Here is a 16,861-nt window from a genome sequence, read left to right on the forward strand (position 1 = left end):
GTGTTGAGGATGATGCACATTTATTTTATGAATGTGCAGAAGCCAGTAATCTATGGCGTTACATTAACGAACTTACCTCAAAGAATTACAATATTGAGGCAAACTTTAAAAACATAGTACTTGGTACTGGGAATACGTATGTAGACAATTTGTTTTCATTAGGTTTACTTTGCATATATAAAGCAAATGTGTTAAAACAAATTAATAAATGGAAATTTACCTCAGTCTATCAACTGTTTATTGTTGAAAAAAGTATAAGAAATTACATTAAATAGGCCTAAACGAAAATAATATATGTAAAAATGTACTTGACCAACCTCAATATGTAAAATGTAATGCTTTCTTTTTTTAATCGATCTGTTAACTTTACACATGGATTTACAGTGATTTGTTTTTTTAATTAATTTTTAATTTATTTTAAATGTCTTTTTAACATCGATCTACATGGGTGCTAGTTATTACTTTTAGATCCTATGAATAGCGCATAGAAAATGATCGATCGATTAATTGATTGATTAATTGATTGATTGATTGATTGATCGATCAATAAACGCTGCATTTACATTGTACTGTATATTACAATTTTATCACACTTGTTTTCTGCAAAGTATAATAATTTTACCCATTATGAGAAACTGATATGCAGTAACTATTTATGCAAGATATGAATTGTGAATAAAAGTGGGACGACCCCACAACAGATTAAAAAAGAAACTTATTTATCGGATGATTTCCTGTTTCACGCTAAAGGGGAAACATATCACTCATGATTGTGCTTATGTTAAAATGTATAATATATATATATATATATTTTAACTTTGTAGCTCTCTTACTAAACATTGGCCTAGTACAGTAGGCTTTCTTACAATTAAATTGTACTCATCCTGAAAAAAGAAGCCCAGTGGGCTGAATCTCGAGAAGAAGGCCATCTCAAAATGACTCCCTTCTTCTTTAGCTCCGATAAGGGGCTCTAGGAGAACTCGGCTCATTGATTAATAGATCTTTTTTTTTTTGGTCATTGATTATTAGGTTTTTAACTTCGATGAGCTCTAGGAATAGGCCTACTCGGCTCATTGATTAATAGATCTTTTTTGGTCAATGATTAATAAATGTTTTTGTATAAGTGGCCGTTGGGTCAATATATACTCTCCTGCCTCTATTATACTGCTGATTGAATAATATATATTTTTAGGTCCGCGTCGCCGCAGTTGTGAACGGACGTGCAGGAAATTTTATACACATAAACAAGGGATTTCCAACAAACAATCTTTTTTAAGTTGGACCCCAGGGTGGCATATGCCTACACCTACAAAGCAAAACAGGGGTTTCAGCAAGGACTGTACATTACTGCCATTACTACTGTATAACACGTCGCATGGATAGCGTGATCGGTTAACGAGTAGTTCTAGGAGCCAAAAGTCGTGAGTTCCAATCGCGCATTGGTGTTCAATTTTATTTTATATTTTTTTCAATTTTAAAATATTTTATTTTTTCAATCAACCAATCAATCAATCAAAATCTTTATTTATTCACGATATAAATTGTAACTTAAAAGCTCGTTCACCAAAGGTGTTCTTCCACGAGTTCGTGAGGAAATATACAAAAGATAAATCTGGAAAAATACAACGAATTAAGACATTACAAAAAAAAAAAAAAAAAAAAAAAAAAAAAAAAAAAAAAAGCCATTATAATACATCACAGGTCAATGACTACGTTTTTGATATTCAGTATGGGGTTTCGGAATATAAAGGTGTGTATTGCAGTGCCTAAAGTTATAATTGAAGTTATTTAGTTTAACTAAGTTTGACAGATAAGAGGGTGCACGTCCCGTCATAATTTTTTATATTAACATGCAACATTCATACTCATCCTTAATTGAAAGGTTAAGCCAATTTGCACTTTGTAGTGGGTCTTTACTTGGCGTGTCCCAAGATAGGTCGCATATGATTCGGGCAGTTCTATGTTGTACAGTTTGTACTCTTTTTAGAAAACTTAAGCCACAATTACCCCAGATGACACTACAATAAGTTAAATGGGGAATAATAATAGCATTTCCAATATTTCTTAATACATTATTTGGGAAGATGTCTACATCTTTTAAGCATACCTAAACCTTTGAGGACCTTATCATGTGTATATTCAATGTGATATTTCCAGCTTAATGTTTCATCAAGTTTTACACCCAGATGTTTGGTGTAGCAAACTCTAGGAACTTGAACATTATTTATGTTGATTGAACATTTCCTGTTTTTTGAGAGTTTCTAACTTGAACCAATTAACATGAATTCTGATTTAGGGATGTTAAGACTTTTCAGCCAATCAAATATGTTCAGGTTCATGGTTTGTTGTTTGGTAAATTTCAATCTCATTTTCGGATGCATAATAAATAATAGTGTCGTCTGAATACATACTAAGTGTACATTTTCTAACAACGTGGGGCATATCATTTATATATATATATATATATATATATATATATATATATATATGTATATGTATATATACACAACAACTGGCACATATAGAGGGCACATTAGATTATCAGTCCAACTCATAAAACTGAATTCCTAAATTCATTTGCTTTTTCACAGGAATCACAACATACGTCCTCAGAAACAGAGTCGGGGCAAGAAGAGCAAGTGTTGCCCAGTTTTACATCAAAACGGACAGCTTCACATACACACTTAAAAATAAAGGTGCAAATATCTACCTAAAAAGGTACAAAACGATGCAACACCACAGCTACCTTTTAAGGTGCATATTTGTACCTATAAACAAGGGTGCAACTTTGCACCCCACTAAAAGGTTCAGTAATGCTCCTCTAGGGTTTAAAACTGCACCCTTAAATTATGATATGATTGACAGGAGGTGCAAACCTGTGGTCAGAAAAGCTCCTTATTGAGATAAATCTGCACCATAGGGGGTTCATATTAGCACTTAAATATTCATTATTTATTTGAAGCTTTGAAAAAGAACATGCAGTGAAGACCAACATGAAAAGAATTTCTCTTGATTACAGGCGGAAAAATATATATATCTTGTGATATTATAGTATCTAACAATTTCTCTCTGTGTATTTGTTATATATGGCAATACTTTCTGTTCACTATTTCTATAGATAATTTCCTTTACTAATATAATGACAACATTTATACAGTTATTTTTTTTCCCATTCATTCCAAGTATTATCATTTCCTTTGAAAATTGTAATTGTATTTGAAGGTTTTTATTTATCCAGCTTTTCAAACCTTTGCATATCTTATATATTTTTTCACAATCCCAAAAAATGTGGTCAATTGTTTCAGGAAATTGCTTACAAAAAGTACATAATGGTGAATCAATGTACTTTAATCTATTTACGTTTTGATAAAATTATCGTTTTAATTCGAGGAAAGATTCTCCAACAATTATTTTTGTCACGATTTTTTAATGTATTAGTCGAATTTTGACGTTTTCCGAGAGAACAATTAGAGTGGATTCTACTATAGGCTGCAACATTTATGTCACTATTTGTTCTAAAAATCATAACGCCCTAAAATGCTTAAAAGTGCATTATTTTTGTCACATATTTTTACATGGCCTGAACATGATTCCTGATGATATAAATATTCCAGTTTAGATATAAATATTTTCCGCTGTTATTATTTAGTTGTAAGTGTGATGTTTATTGAAAACTCAAATGACGATGACAGCATCGTTTTGGTATATGGAAATCGTTTTATTTATTGGTTAAAAACTTATTTATAAAATGATTAGAGAAAACAAACTCAAACAAGTAAATTTTAAATTATTACATAGAATTATTCCCACTAGGAAAAGATTATGTATATGGAAAATTATAAACTCAAACATATGCTTACAATGCAACCGTGTTGAGGATGATGCACATTTATTTTATGAATGTGCAGAAGCCAGTAATCTATGGCGTTACATTAACAAACTTACCTCAAAGAATTACAATATTGAGGCAAACTTTAAAAACATAGTACTTGGTACTGGGAATACGTATGTAGACAATTTGTTTTCATTAGGTTTATTTTGCATATATAAAGCAAATGTGTTAAAACAAATTAATAAATGGAAATTTACCTCAGTCTATCAACTGTTTATTGTTGAAAAAAGTATAAGAAATTACATTAAATTACATTAAACACCCAGATGTTTGGTGTAGCAAACTCTAGGAACTTGAACATTATTTATATTGATTGAACATTTCCTGTTTTTTGAGAGTTTCTAACTTGAACCAATTAGCATGAATTCTGATTTAGGGATGTTAAGACTTAGTTTATTATTTTTCAGCTCATTTTCGGATGCATAATAAATAATAGTGTCGTCTGAATACATACTAAGTGTACATTTTCTAACAACGTGGGGCATATCATTTATATATATATATATATATATATATATATATATATATATATGTATATGTATATATACACAACAGAGGGCCAACGATCGAGCCATGATACTCAGCATTTAATGACGGTATGTTCAGATAATGCACCTTTGACATTTGTAAATTGGGATCTTTCAGAAAGATAATTCATAAACCATTTTATTGCATATTTACTAAGTCCATAGAGTCTTAATTTACTTAATAAGATTTGGTGGTTTACCGTATCAAATGCTTTTTTGAAATCAAGCATACACAGACCGACCATCCTGCTCTCATCGATATCAGTATACCAATTTTCAGTAATATTGGCAAGAGATGTGGATGCGGAGTACGATGGGCGAAAACCTAATTGATTTTCATATATTAAGTTATTATTATTTAAGTAGGCATACAACTGATCAAAAACAGCACGTTCAATTATTTTTGAAATTATCGGTAATATGGAAATATGACGATAGTTACTAGGATTCGAATTATCACCATTTTTAAATATGGGTTTAACCTTTGCAGTTTTCCAGTTTATAGGAAAACAGCATGTAGTAAAAGAATGATTTATAATATGTGTAATGATTGGGAAAACCGTTTGAGCAGCAATTTTGAAAATATATGGAGGTAAATTATCAGCACCATTTGGTTTATTTGAGATTACTCAGATATTTAGAGACAAATTCGCATGTCACTGGTTCAAAATTGAATGATTTTTCAGTAAGGGGTTCCCTTTTATCATAATCAATAATACTTTTGGGCTTATCTATACCGGCTGCAAGTTCAGGACCAATATTTGAAAAATAGTTGTTAAAGACATTTGCTATTTCCTTATCATCCGTTGAAATTTTATTATCATTGCAAAAAATTTGAGTATGTTGATTTTTCTTTTTCGATGGTATAATATGTCTTATTATATTCCATGTTTTTTTTTAACATCGTTTTAATTTTCCTATATCTTTTCATTAATAAAATCTGACTTACTTTTAACAATTAACTTATTGCATACATTTCGACATTTACGGTATTTTGACCAAAGAGTTTGGTCATTTGAAATATTACATAATTTTTTTAAATTTATCTCGTTCTCGCATCTTTTCAATAATATCATTACCAAGCCAAGGAGCTGTTTTCTTTCGTATTCTTTGTTTTATTTTTTTTTATAATAGGGGCATGTTTATTAACTATATTTTATTAGGTATTTTTCAAGTAGCTGAGCACTTACATCCACATTGCCACTATTGATAATTTTATTCCAATTTATATTCTGTAGATCAGATAGAAATAATTTTCGTTAAACTTTTTAAAATTACGAAAGGTTTTGTACTTGTGTTTCTGTTTATTTACCGTGTCGTGTTTTATTCGTTTACCAAATATAGCATATAATCATTTTCAATTTTAACACATTATAATTTTGTACAAATGAACATTATAGATATTGTCCACGCTGACATCATTTGATCTTGTTCTGACGTCAAAGCGGTTCCCGTCAGTGGTATTAGCAAGGCCCCGCGCCTCCTCCTTCTCTTTGATGATGTTATTCTTTTTTGTATGGGCGGCCGTGAGGGCCACTAGAATCTCATCGGAGCTTTCAGGATTATGAGAACAGTGTTTGTATGGGCGGCCGTTAGGGCCCATATATTCTACTGCCTCTATAATACTGTCCTCATCGGAGCTTTCGAGATTACGAGACCTTGTTTAATTTGCAAAAGTAATCTCAAAAGCAAAAGCTCTTTTTCAAAATAGTACTTAGACTTGCATTGTAAATGAATGTCAAAGAAATAGAAATGAACGGTTAAAAAAACACCTGATAAGTTTATGTAATGTCTGTTAATTATCCTCTGTTGCAGACCGATGTTCTCCTTTATGATTATGATGTAGCGTGCCAGTATCAATATCAATGGCGGAATCAAGGGGCGGGGCCGAATCGTACATTAGAAGACTAAAAATTGTTAATATGTAGGGCTAATATAATTAATATATAACTACAAATGTACACACGTTTTATAAATTATAGATAACAATTTGCTAAGGTAAATAAACAATTATATAAAAAGTTGCAACTGTTCGAAATAACAATTGTATAATTCTACGCGTTCTGATTGGCTTAGAACTTGCAATGGACTCAATCTACCTGCGAGTGTGCGTCCTGTGCGTTTACAAATATAATACGGTGCTTTTAATAGTGATGTGTTAATAATAGTGGGCTAGGTTTACCACTTTTATTTTCTGAACTACTATATTCTACCTACTAGCATTACGTTCATTATTAATATGCAGTAATAGTGTTATAGAGTATATCTTGTTTTTACTACAGGGTCAATACTTGAGCAATTATCCTGTCACCAAAGTGAAACCAAATCTCCATTAGAATGGCACGTTTCAAACACACTATGCCTGTCATGCCTCATTCTGGTACTACCCAGCATCTATATGACGTCGCAAAAGCCAACAATGAATTTTCATTTCATCTGTATAAAACACTGCTGCCAACTAACGAAGGTGAGAACATCTTCTTCTCACCTATAAGCAACACGATGGCGCTGTCAATGACGCTGCTGGGAGCACGCGGTAAAACTGCTGATCAGATGAAACAAGTTCTGCGATTCAATCATATCGAAGACGCACAAATTCACAGAGCTCTCGAAGAATTGAACCAACTGCTGTATGCCAGCGACGATTACATATTGAAATCTGCAAACCGTCTTTTCAGTCATCAAGGGTTCCGCATTAAAGATGAGTTTCTCCGCCAAACAAAAACTCATTATGGTTCTGAATTGCAACACATGATTTTGTAAAAAAGAAAGAAGAATCTGTAATGGCCATAAATGCTTGGGTTGAAGGGCAAACAGAGGGTAAAATCAAATTGTTGATCCAGAATATCCACTCAAGGATGCGTTTGATTTTGGTTAATGCAATTTACTTTAAAGGAATGTGGTTTGAACAATTTGATAAAGCAAATACACATAAAAGTAATTTTCATGTCTCTATTAAACAAAAGCATGAATGTGATCTGATGTATCAAAATAGCGAATTTAATTATACTCATGACTTAGAAAATAGGTGTGCTGTTCTCGATTTGCCATATAAGGGGTACGATCTGAGCATGTTCGTTGTCTTGCCAGATGAAGTAGATGGGCTATCTAGACTAGAGAATAAGTTATCGGCTTCTCTTCTGCAATCCTGGACCAGTAACATGGTAATTGAAGATGTTAATTTATGGCTTCCAAAATTTAGTTTGTCACAGAAGTTTCAGTTAAATGATGCACTAATTAAAATGGGGATGGGATATCTATTTGATTCGAAAAAAGCTGATTTGTCTGGAATCTCCTCGGAAAATTTGTTTGTGAGTGCGAACATACATAAAGCATTTATTGAAGTTAATGAGGAGGGTACTGAAGCTGCAGCAGTCACATACTTTGAGGATTCTGATATACTTAGTGCGTCTTTAGAAGTACAAAGGCCTCCCATTCTGTTTCAGGCTGATCATCCGTTTTTGTTTGTTATTCGTGACAGGCGGAGTGAGGTGGCGCTCTTCATGGGCAGAATGTCAAAACCTGATGATGATTTTTAATTGATTGATTCTATTTCTTTAATTTCGTCAAAAATTGTAATAGTTTAAATTTAAAATAATATGATCTTTTAATTGTTGGTCATTGGTATCTACAGTACAATTACATACGTTTTATGATTTCTTCTGTGTTTTTTTTATAATATTAGTTTTTGAAAAAGACTATCGACAAAACTATCAATCGATTCAACTCCAATATTATCATTGTCATCATGATTATTGTTATCTTTATGTTGTAATTGTATGATTAAGTTAATAATGATTCATAATTTTTGAAAAAAAGTTAATAACGTTAATTTGGGAAAAATAGTTTGAACAGCATTCACGTAAGTAAGTAAATAATTATTTGGTAGGCTGCTTTTTCAGCGGAGCAGACATTTAGCAGACTGAAACTTATTGAGAAGTCTCTTACCCCGGTATTCTTAAAACGAACTTTAGTCATAGTTCGAGCTAAAACTTTAAAATTACGTCATTTCGTATTCTTAAAACGAACTTCGACTAGCACTACGACTAAATGACCTCGACTAAAATGATACCTCCGCAGGCCGATTTTTTTAGTCAGCCTAGGGTCAGGCTAAATCGCCGACTTGAAATATTTACCCCACTAAAAACGTGTTTTTTGTAACTCACGATAAAGTGAAACGAATAAAAACGATTGTATACGCAGGTTTGATATATCTTCGGTGTGTTAAACAAAAGAGACATCAAGTTTAGCTTCCAGGAGGAGAAATTAACATGTTTTGCTAGCCACATGCGATAGTTCCTGATTTGCACGAAATCCTCTCGCGTTGCGATCACGTACGTAGCTTCACAATAACAACAACAAAGATGGCGCCGCCCTCGCTCGGGCTCAACTATAATAGTTCTCCAAAGAAAGCAAATTTTCAGTGTCTGTTAAAATTCTCTATCGTAATATGTTAACAACTAATATAGTTATTATTATAGAAAATTAATTAAGGGAATGATGGTCTATTATGAATTATGAGGAAATACGTTTTTGAACCACAGACGGCAGCTTAATATTCATCCGCGTTACCGGATCTCTAAAATTTCGTCTGCTATTAAAGTTTGCCCTTTTCATTGGTTAGTTTGATAGTCGTGGCTTGCCAGTCGTCTTCAGTTGAACTAAACCTAGGACTTGATTTAGTCGTAGTAGTGAGAAACCTAATGTCCAAAAAAACAGGTTTGCGAGATAGGCTTGCCCAAAGCAATTTTATTGCATTTTCCGGATATTTTGGGTATGCTGAATCCAAAAATGCAAAGGTCCATTTTTTCCGAGATTGTCTTGGCGGCCATTTTGGAATTTCAAAATGGCCGCCATTTGTACAGTAAAAGTAACCATAACTGCGCTATTAGAGTAGGTATCGACATGATTTTGGTACCAAACCCCATATTCTCAATGTTAACCTGTCCAATGGTGATATTCTCACAAACCATAAATGGCAGCCATCTTGAATTTCAAAATGGCTGCCAGTTTGAAAGTAAAATAGCAATAACTGTGCTATTAGAGCAGGTATCTACTTGATTTTGGTAGCAAACCATAGGTTTTCGATGTCAACCTGTCCAATGGTCATATTCTCACGAATCATAAATGGCGGCCATCTTGAATTCCAAAATGGCTGCCATTTTCACAGTAATAAAAAACAAAACTGTGCCATTAGAGCAGGTCAACATGATTTAGGTGGCCAAATCCTGTGTTTTCAATGTCAAGCTGCCGAATGGTGATATACACATGGATCAAGAATGGTGGCCATTTTTAATTTCGAAATGGCCGACAAATTTCTAACACAAACTGCTTAGTTTTTTGCGAAGTAATGTCAATTATTAATTGCAAAATCCAAGTTTTAATTGCAAACCTATCAACAAATTAACCTGTCTAATGGTTATATTCCAAGTGAAATCATACATTTCTTGGACCATGAAGACAGAAAGACAACACATGTGAAGTACCAAAGAGAAATCCAAAAGGGGCTTTGTCATGATTCTGTATGTCAGTGGTCTATCGGAAAAGATCAGATCGAATGAGCACACATAACTTTAATACATGATTCAGACATCAAAATAAGTTGAGAGAACAAGTGCATCCGAAAAACAAGATTCCATGACCAAACACTCACCTTAGAGTTATTATGTGGTCATTGCGACCAATAGTAAAGGGTTTGACCACTTAGGTGAACATGAAATGAGGTTGAAAAATATAAATAAAGGAGTACGAACTAGAGCCAACATGGGTTCTTCTTAATGAGACATGCACAAATCAGCAATCACTGGACATATGGTCACACACAACCACATCCCAGATTGGAAATACTATAAGTTACAGGGGGAACTGATGTCGGCAGTAGATGAATAAGGATCTAAATAGTTCAGAAGTAAAGACAATAATATAAACAGAGACGAGGGAGTACACCAATTGTCCCATGTCTTTGAACAATTTTTGTCGACCCACAACAAGACCCAGGGACTCCTGCTTACATCAGACCAGGAGAGGTTCACCCTTCCAATCATGTGCAAACGCATCAAGCTCAGTAGCACCTGGGCGGTAAAATTTTGTGGAAAATTTCCCCACTTTGAAATTAGAATCATCTGCAAACCTGTCGAAAGTATGAGGACCCCACAGAGAATCCATGTAGTGGAAAAATGGCCATGAAACCCCCCAATCATCAAAATCAATATTCCTGCTTAGGCTGTCTGCCCTGAAATTGGTATCCCTAGGGACCCAGTCAACATCTAACCTGTCTCTTATACACATCTAGATGTGTATAAGAGACAGGTATCAAGTTAATAGAACAAAGACAGAGGGGAGGAATAGCAGTAAAACTAAGTATTTATCATTAATATCTTTGCTAATGGTTAGAGTTTAACATGATCAATATATCAATAATAAATAATGACAGCATCAAAGACACAGATTAACGATTACAAACCAGATAAAACAGTCCAACTTTTCGACAGATATGATGTTCAAGATTTAGTGAAGTGCAAACTATTAAAAGAACAAACCAAAACCAATTAATATGACATGGAAAGAAATTTGGCAATAAACCATGTGTCTGTGATAGATATTATCTTTTGGAAAAATCAAGTCATCTATGGCACATGGGCACATCCATTTGGAGAATGCAGTTTAAAAAGTTGGTTATAGATGTGTATAAGAGACAGGACACTTTCAATTGTCGGAAGATGTTAAACATTATCAGGATGCATCAAATGACAGACACATTGATGCTACTGTATTTTATAGACTGCCTTAGACACAAAACTAATAAATGCTTACTTGCTACCCTATATCAATGTTGGTTATTGAAAATGAAAAAATAGGAAAATTGCAAGTACTGTATGTACAAGTCTGTAGGCCTACATGACACTTAAAAACAATTAAAATATTATCTCAGTCAAGAAAGAATTGTTGATGGGAGCAATATTAATGGGTCATGCCAACAACATATTTTACTCTCCCAGCACCCAAAGCAGTCGTAGTAGTGGCTAAATTTGAGTTCCAGAAAAAATTGCGCAAGAACTATAATTTTCTGCCCGATTTTATGGTGTAGACGTCTGTTCAAGCACTTTTAAAGTGCTTGAACAGACGTCTACACCATAATAACTGAATTTGCTTTAAAAACTAGTAGTATACAATGAGGATAATTTGAAGGGCAGGTATGTATGCCTACCAATTTAATCATTAATGATGAGAGAGTGGGTTGGTGTAATGGTTTCCATTGTGGTTCTTGATCTTGTTCATGTTTGACTACACCAGTTTGCTCTACACCATGTAGATATCTAATACCACCAACATCTACCGGTACATTTTTTTTATTATTGTTACTTCGTCATGCAAACTCTTAAACAATAATACCTAATGAAATAATTTCAAGTTTCAAATGTGTAGATGGCAGAGAAGAATAGCATGACACAAGTTTTATTGTTCTAACAAGATATGTTGATCTGCTGATTAAGGAACTCTTATGTAATTTCTAGATTAATACCGGAGTGGCTGATATTGTAAAAACACTTTACATGCATATGAAAAAATGTCAGTCATTTTGAGTAAAGACAGCTGGCCTCCGTATTTCATGTGAATATCACCATTGGACTGGTTAATGTGTTATTAAGTTCGTAATAAATCTTTTTCAATCGACATATTTACTTTTAAAAAAAATAATGCAATTTTCATAAATTCTAACATTTTGATAGTAAAAAACGGGGGAATTTGGTCATGGGGTGGGGAGAGGTGTTCCCATTACATGTGTAACCCCTCCCCTTTGATGCTTCAGCTATTAATGTATAATAAGGCCAAATCTCATGATTCTTATGATATGTATTCCAATAATAAAAGTATGTATTGATTTTAAATAACTTTAAAGAATCTCACCATTGGACAGGTTGACATTGAAAATATAGGGTTTGCTGCCAAAATCAGTTGATACCTGCTCTAATAGCACAACTATTGTTATTTTTACTCTAAGAACGGCAGCCATTTTGAAATTCAAGATGGCCGCCATTAATGATCAGTGAAAATATCACCATTGGACAGGTTGACATTGAAAATATAGGGTTTGCTGCCAAAATGATGTTGATATTTGCTCTAATGGCACAGTTATTGTTATTTTTTATGTGAAAATGGCGGCCATTTTGAAATTCCAATAATGGCCGCCAAAACAATCTCGGAAAAAATGGACCCTTGCATTTTTGGATTCACCATATCCAAAATATCCAGAAAATGCAATAAAATTGCTTTGGGCAAGCCTATCTCGCGAAATGACACTAGTAATATCATGTCGATACCTGCTCTAAAAGCACAATTATGGTTATTATTACTGTGAAAATGGCAGCCATTTTGAAATTCAATATGGCTGCCATATATGATTCGTAAGTATCTCACCATTGGACAGATTGACATTGAAAATACAGGGTTTGCTGCCAAAATAAGTTGATACCTGCTGTAATAGCACAACTATTGTTATTTTTACTACAAAAACGGCAGCCATTTTGAAATTCAAGATGGCCGCCATTTATAATCAGTGAGAATATCACCATTTGACAGGTTGACATTGAAAATATAGGGTTTGTTGCCAAAATGATGTTGATATTTGCTCTAATGGCACAGTTATTGTTATTTTAAATGTGAAAATGGCGGCCATTTTGAAATTCCAAAATGGCCGCCAAGGCAATCTCGGAAAAAATGGACCCTTGCATTTTTGGATTCAGCATACCCAAAATATCCAGAAAATGCAATAAAATTGCTTTGGGCAAGCCTATCTCGCGAAATGACACTGGGGTCCACACTATAGTTAAAACTTCGACTACATTGTTTGTGAATACAAATTGAAGTTAAAGATGCAACTAGCACTAAATGAAGTTCTAGATCGAAGTTCGACTAAAGTTTGTTTTAAGAATACGGGCGTTAGGAACTCAGAAAACACCTAAGGATAATTCATACTAAGAATTTTGGCCTCAAAGGATTTAATGTAAATTTGTATAAAATACCTGACACAGCCCAACTGTTTGGAAATTGTATGATATAATTAGTAAACCATTTTTGAAATAAAGTTTAAATATATCAGGAGCCCCCGACGCACACCATCGCGTCTGCGTTTAACTCTCACAGACCCGACGCGACAACAAATCGCGTCGGGCTGCGTCGTACGACGCTGTCTGAGTTGGCCGTAAGGCATTGAGAACCTACTTGCCGAGGATATTTTGTTTAGTGATATACTGTATTAAATAATTTTTCTCGAAAAAAGGCTCGCAAAACTGCTTTTATTTAATCCTGGAGGAATTAGTTCCTAGATGATTTATTAAGCACGCCTTATCAAATTACAACGCTTGTTTGTTAGTAGGTCAAATACTAAGACATGCTGTGACACAAATACATAAATTCATCTATATAACACAAACGCAGCAATAGATCCGGGTTTAATAAAATAACCAATCTACACCACGATATGTTTCAATGGCTCAACCGTCATTATCAAGTGAAGTCACATATACTCATACCTGGCTACCTTGAGAAATTTCAAAAGAGTAAGATCGGGTGACATAAAGAGTGCCGAAGGCACGCACAGTGGCTGGGGGACCAGGGGGTCGCCAAGGGCTCCCAGTCCTTGGCCCCTGGACGCTTTGGCATAAATACGGCATTGAGTTTATAATACAGTAGTTATTGAAACATGGAGGTAGAATGTTATGATTATGGATATTAGGCTAGTTATAGTAAAACTGATAAAGAAACAAAATTTACTCAAATTTTAGAATAAACGTAAGTTTTGCTGGTGTTTGCGTAAGACTGTAATATTTGATTGGAATGCGAAGATTTATGGCGAATGCCGTACGGGTTGACAGGTCTGTCACTAAGCTTACCGTACTCGCGCGAATAAGCGCCCGGGCGCTTAAAATATTTTTTGCACTTTTTGAGAGGCGCTTATGAAAACAGAATGGAAACTGTTATTGAAATAGATGAAAATCGAAGGGTTCTTATGAGAACTTATTACATCCAAGAGGCACATTTTGAATGTAAAACGATTAGGACATCAGGAAACCGCAAATTACGAATGGTGCTGCGGTGGAAAAGATAATCGTCCAGGCAAGAATGTTGTGACTACAGTATTACATAACAGCAGAATAGCAGATGAAATTCTGAGTGGTGGTGGTTAGCTTATTGGCCCGGTCGGTCCATTGCAGGACGGCATGATCATTGCAGGTTTTCTTGAAAACTTTGATGAGAGAATGTGTTGAAGGCGCAAATTGTCGGGAAAAGTGTAGGAATAGGCTATAGACAAATGTAAGAAGATGAAAGTTGGAAATATACTGTCTGCGCTTATTAAAACGGGGCGCTTATTCGCGCGAATACGGTATATACAGAGCAAAGGAGTGTGACACTAAGCTTACATAGAGAGCAAAGTAGAGTGAACTGAATCACCTTACCTACTCATTACTGATTACATAATGATGGCCGAGCCATTGAAACATGTCGTGGTGTAAATTGGTAATTTGTAATAAATTCATCTCCATTTAAGTATTAAAATAAAATGTAAATATGTAAATAAGACCTTTATGTTTTTAAGCATGGTTATACATCATAATACTAATAGATTCTAAATAGAATACAATAATCACTTTACACTTTTGAAAACCTCAAAATTACTGTATTATTATGTACCGTATACGTCTTTTGTCAAAAAGTCATTATTCGTTCTTTAATTTGTAAACAAATTGTAATCTTTTTTTTAAAGAATTGAATGAAATATAATAAACGTTGAATTAATTGAATTTCCTTGGATCCAATTGGCTGACTGAAATTATATTCTATATTTCCCATAATGCATTTTCTCCAGGTGACGTGAATTACGGTATTTACTGCTCTCCGCTGTCTGTCTGTCTGTCGGTCTGTTAGCAAGATTACGCAAAAAACATACATCGGCATGATTGGTGGTCAATTTAAGACAAGGTACTATAACCATAATAAATCGTTTAAGAAAGAAATATATAGCAAAGATCTGAACTATCTAAATACGTTTGGTCCTTAAAAAAAAAAATATGGGATTCCGCATTAAATGGAAGATAATGAAATACTCGTCCATAAAGAACGCCGCCTACGGGCGTTGCAGCCTTTGCCTTGATGAGAAAATGTGCATCTTAAATGCAAATAAAGCAAATCTGCTTAAAAAGATCTGAACTAATATCCAAATGTCGCCACTACAACAATAGGAAAATCTACCTACCACCTGATGATTGAAAGCTATGTAATTGTGTTGTACAGAGTTATATTCAGTCTACCTGAGGATCGCATTAAGCGTGAAACGCCTTGTAGTAGACGGTTGTGTTCTATTAATAAATAAATATTTTGCTCTTGCAACAACTTGCAATTGAGCACTCTTTGCCGCTTCAAAGCACATTTAATCAATTTATATATATATATTTATATTTATATATATATTTAATCAATTTATATATATATATATATATATTAGTACTATATATATAGCATATATGAATAGTATCCGATGTAGTTGGTTCCACGTATGTTTCACGGAAATATATAAATATAAGCAAATACGAAAAAGAAGCGATTGCATATGCGTTGACATTAGAGAAACATAAAATTTATTCACGCCTGTGTCCTTTCTCCTTATGAAAGTGGTTATTCTTTCACTAAATGAAATATATTTGGCCTTCCTTTTAATATCACTAAACTAATGATGCTGATAATAATAATAATAATAATAATAATAATAATAATAATAATAATAATAATAATAATAATAATAATAATAATAATAATAATAATAATTATTATTATTATTAAGCCTATTATTATAACAGGTACTATAATAGTAATAATTATAATAGAATAATAATAATTATTATATTTTCACTTCTATTAGCATTATAATATCAATCATTATAGTCTCTTCATCTATATAAACACACTCTCTCTATTTCAATTGCCGTGTGCATTTTGATTCTTACATTGCCGACATCTTGTTTATTCCACTCTATTGTTTGTCATAGGCTTCTTTACGGCCAATGCTTTTAAATGTTGCCGACAGTCTATTAGTAAATCACTTCTCAGTTACTAATTGCGTGCCTATTATCTTAGGATTTATCTTGCTTAATTTCTTACAGTTTTTATTTGAACTGCTCTGTGTTTTTCAGTCATACGTGTAACGCTGAGGAGGGACACAGGCGTGTCCGAAATATTCGTTTTGAATAAATTTTATGTCTATAATGTCAACATATAATAATCATCAAAGAAAGGTAAATACAGTGTTAGAATAAGGACAAAATAATACATCGTGTAGCATAGCTCTCAACGAATGTAGTCCTGTAATAAATGAATAAAGAAATTGCGTAATAAAATGCCTCTGGCGGGACTCGAACCTGCGACCTCTCGCTGTCAAGGCGAGCGT

The 16,861-nt window shown here is 33.6% G+C and overlaps 1 pseudogene; it reads left to right on the forward strand.

Annotated features, from left to right (window-relative positions):
- The window catches only part of LOC117117651, an 11,460-nt pseudogene extending 2,980 nt beyond the window's left edge, over positions 1-8,480 (forward strand).
- The last annotated feature ends 8,381 nt before the right edge of the window (positions 8,481-16,861 follow it).

Source organism: Anneissia japonica, unplaced genomic scaffold, assembly GCF_011630105.1.
Source record: "Anneissia japonica isolate Jap-2015-1 unplaced genomic scaffold, ASM1163010v1 scaffold3334_len1275209_cov185, whole genome shotgun sequence".
Lineage (NCBI taxonomy): Eukaryota > Metazoa > Echinodermata > Crinoidea > Comatulida > Comatulidae > Anneissia > Anneissia japonica.